The following is a 4,498-nucleotide window of genomic DNA, read 5'->3' as shown; positions in this document are numbered from 1 at the left end:
GTGTTTTGTCTTTGAATGTTGTACTGGATTGTGACAAATGCGAATTGCACTTTGCGAATCACAATACAAGGGAATCTTTTTCATGTTTATTGCATAATCACGAAGTTGACTCTGAATCCAAATAATTTGCGAAGTACAAGCAGCTGCAGATATGTATTCTGCCTCAGCGGTTGATATAGCCACACAAGTCTGTTTCTTTGATTGCCAGCTCACTAACTTTCCATCCAAAAGTTAACATCCACCAGTTGTACTTTTTCTGTCCAAAGTACATCCTCCTAGATCTGAGTCTGAAAAAGCTTGAATGAATAATCCTGTTTTCGCAGGATACCATAGTCCTAAAGAAACAGTTCCCTTGAGATATCGAAAAATATTTTTCACTGCAGTCAAATGAGGCTCTCTTGGATTAGCTTGAAACCTAGCACAACAACAAACCGAAAACATAATATCAGGTCTACTTGCAGTTAAGTACAATAAAGACCCTATCATGCTACGATACAGTGTTAGATCAACAGCAGGAGCATCTAACGAAGGAGTTAGTCTTGTTCCTACTGCCATAGGGACTCTGAGCTTTGTGCTATTGAGCATTCCAAACTTTTCAAGCAAGTTCTTCGTATATTTTTCTTGATTGATTAAAATTCCTTCTCTGTTCTGCCTTATATTTAAACCAAGAAAATTATTAATTTTTCCCATCATTCTCATTTCAAACTGACTTTTCATTAAATTTTCAAATTCAATTGACAATGCTGGATCAGTTGAACCAAAGATAATATCATCAACATAAATTTGAACAAGCATTAAATGACACCCAACTTTCTTGCGAAATAATGTCGGGTCAACTAATCTTTGTTTAAATTTAGATTGTTTCAAGAAATTTGTAAGTGTTGCGTACCAGGCCCTTGGTGCTTGTTTCAATCCATATACAGCTTTGTCAAGTACATACACATGATCAGGATACTCATTGTTTACAAACCCTGGTGGTTGTTCAACATACACCGTTTCTTCGAGTTTTGCATTTAAGAATGCACATTTAACATCCATTTGATAAACATCAAAGTCTTTGTGAGCTGCATAGGCTAAAAATATGCGAACTGCTTCAAGTCTTGCAACAGGTGCAAATGTTTCTTCATAGTTAATGCCTTCTTGTTGCGAATAACCTTTTACCACTAGTCTTGCTTTATTTCAAATAATATTGCCATCTTTGTCGGTTTTGTTTTTGAAAATCCATTTTAATCCAACAATTGAAACATCAAAGGGTTTAGAAACTAATCTCCAAACCTTGTTTCGTTCAAATTCTGCCAATTCAGATTGCATAGCAACAACCCAATCTGAGTGTTCCATAGCATTCTTGACAGTTTTTGGCTCTATTTTCGAAATAAAAACATTAAACATGCAAAGTTCTTGGTTCGCATTCAGTACCTCATTTTTCGCACGAAGTTGAGCTCTAGTCAACACACCTTCTTGTAGATTTCCAATTACCTGTTCTTTTGGATGATTTCTTGTCCATTTCTCGAGTGGTGGAAAATTTGGATCAAATTCTAATGGTGCATCTTCAAACATATCTTCATTTTCAGATCCTGCAACAGAAAAATTATCATTAACTTCATGAAATTCGTCATTATTATCAAGATTAATTGTCTCTGTTTCATCATGCACCCCCTCAACATGATCTATATCTTGATATTCTTGTCGATTTTGTAAATGCTCCCCCTCAACTTGATGTTCTTGTTGATTTTGCGAAGGCTCCCCCTCAACTTGATGTTCTAGTTGATTTTGCGAAGGCTCCCCCTCAACTGGATGTTCTTGTTCCTTGTGAATATTTGATGTGCTTTCACAAGTTATCGTTGATTCATCAGTATGTTTTGAAGATTCGGATGTTTGATTATCAGGAGCATTACTTTCTGCATCAATGGCCCTGTCAGGAATTCCAAAAATCAAGTCATAATCAAAATCATTGATTTCAGAATTATCAATTGGATTATTTGAATCTACAAGTATTGGTTTATTCTCAAATTTACTATCAATCTGTTTAAGATAGTAATCATCAAATGTTAAATTGAACGTTTCTTCAATTTTTCTTGTTCGTTTGTTTAGCACTCTGTATGCAACTGAATTCTGTGAATATCCCAAAAAGATGCCTTCATCAGCTTTAGCTTGAAACTTGGACAAATTATCTTTTAGATTCATGATAAAGCACATGTAACCAAAAACATGAAAGAATTTTACATTAGGTTTCCGATTATTGATTATTTCATATGGAGTAACATTAAATCTTCGATGAATGAATGATCGATTTTGAGTAAAACATGCTGTGGACACAACTTCTGCCCAAAGATATTGAGGTAGATTCGCATATGTCAACATTGTTCTGGCAGCTTCGCATAGAGATCGATTTCTTCTTTCAACTACACCATTTTGTTGTGGTGTATACGGTGATGAAAAATTATGCGAAATGCCTTTGCTTGTGAGAAAACTTTCAAGAGTTTGATTTTTAAACTCAGAACCATTATCACTTTTAATTTTTCGCACTTTCTTCTTCAGACTAACTTCAATCTTGTTGATAAAATCAATCATCGTCTGAGCAACTTCAGATTTCAACCTGAGAAAAAACACCCAGGTAAATCTAGAGAAATCATCTACAACAACTAAAATATACCGCTTTTTGTTTATTGTTGCAACAGTTGATGGTCCACATAGATCAATGTGAAGAAGTTCCAATGGCTCTACTATTTTTGAATCTATCACAATCGGATGACCCTTTCGATGTTGTTTTCCTTGTTCGCAAGCTGCACACAAAGTATCATTATCAAATTTCAGTACAGGTAATCCACGAACTAAATCTTCAGTTACTAGTTTATTTATATTTCGAAAGTTCAAGTGTGACAATCTTCGATGCCAAAGCCAACTGAGATCATTTGATGCTTTTGATAGTAAACACACAGCTGGTTTTCCCACAATTGGTTTGATGTCCAGTGTAAACATATCACCATATCTTTTGGATTTGAGGAGTATTTCATTCGTCTTGACGTTTGAAATGATACTACCTTCTTCATTGAATACAACTTGATTTCCAGTACCCACAACAAGTTGTGATACACTTATCAAATTATGTTGAAGTCCTTCAACATATGCCACTCTGTTTACTGTGAAGTTTCCATTTGGATTTGAGAAGTATTTCATTCGTCTTGACACTTGTGATTATTTCCAAATTTGACAACTCCAGCATTTTCCAAGCTTCTGTAATCTCGCAAATTTTCTTTCCTTCCAGTCATGTGACGAGAGCAACCACTATCAATGTACCATTTCATATCATATTGTTCGTCACATATCACCTGCATTTATTGAAAAAATTTAGGAACCCAAGACTTTTTGGGTCCATCATTAGTAGAATGAAACAAATTTTTGGAATTTAAGAACCATGTTTTCACTTTGTTTGTGACTGAATCAATGATATCAACATCATCTGTTCTAGATTTTGAAATATAATCATTCAATAATTTTGGATTTCCATTAATTGTAATCTTATCCTTCACAACATTCGCATTTTTGATAACTGGTGTCCATTTTTTAACTGGAATTTGCAAATTATTAGATGATGTACTCTCAGTTGAAGAATTATTTGTGTACTTATCAAATGCACTTTTGATTTGTTCTTCTAAAAATTTTCCATTTTGATATTTCTTTCCTTTTCCTTCAAACCAATGATTAAAAGTTCTAACATCAGATTTTCCTTTTGTATAAGAAACTTTGTTTGGTTTTGATATTGAAGGATTTGGAAAATTTGGTTGTTTTGGTGAAAAATTTCTTTTTGACTTGAGTTTTGTTCTTCAAACTTGAGGAAGTATTCGTGAATTTGCCAACATTTTGAAACTTTTGATTATTTGCAAATTTTTGCGAATTCTCAAATTTTCGATTGTTGTCATATTTGCGAACATATGGAACCTTGTCAACAGAATTGATTTGTTTATGAAAACGTGATGATGTTTTTGAAATTTGCTCTTTTTCATCTTTTGATTTTTCATTAGACACAACTTGCCAGAATATTGCTTTTCTTGCTTTTCTTTTTGAAACATTATTTTCTGTTGAAAAATTTCCTACCATCAATTTGAATTCATGAGAATTTAGTTTCACTTCAACCTTTGATTTTTCATCTTTTTCAAAAACTTTGTTTGATTTTTCACCTTTAACCACCCATTTTTGTGTTCATTTTTGTTTTTGAAACACATAAGGATTTTTGGTTAAATTGTTTTCTTCTGTGCTTTGATTTGCGAAAAAACCTTCAGTTGTGGACTTTTGATTATCTTTTTCAATCATTTTATTAAAATCAGGATGAACTTTCTCAGCATTTCCAGTAGTGACAAAAATTTGATTTGAGAAAATTTTGTTATCAGTACATACAAAATTTGGATATACCACAGTGTTGGTTTCCAAATAATGTGCGCCTTTTTCATTCAAAATTTTATCAAATTCTTTTGTATCTTCAAACACTTGATCAACTACA

This window comes from Lactuca sativa, chromosome 3, assembly GCF_002870075.4.
Source record: "Lactuca sativa cultivar Salinas chromosome 3, Lsat_Salinas_v11, whole genome shotgun sequence".
NCBI lineage: Eukaryota > Viridiplantae > Streptophyta > Magnoliopsida > Asterales > Asteraceae > Lactuca > Lactuca sativa.
This window is presented reverse-complemented; position numbering follows the sequence as displayed.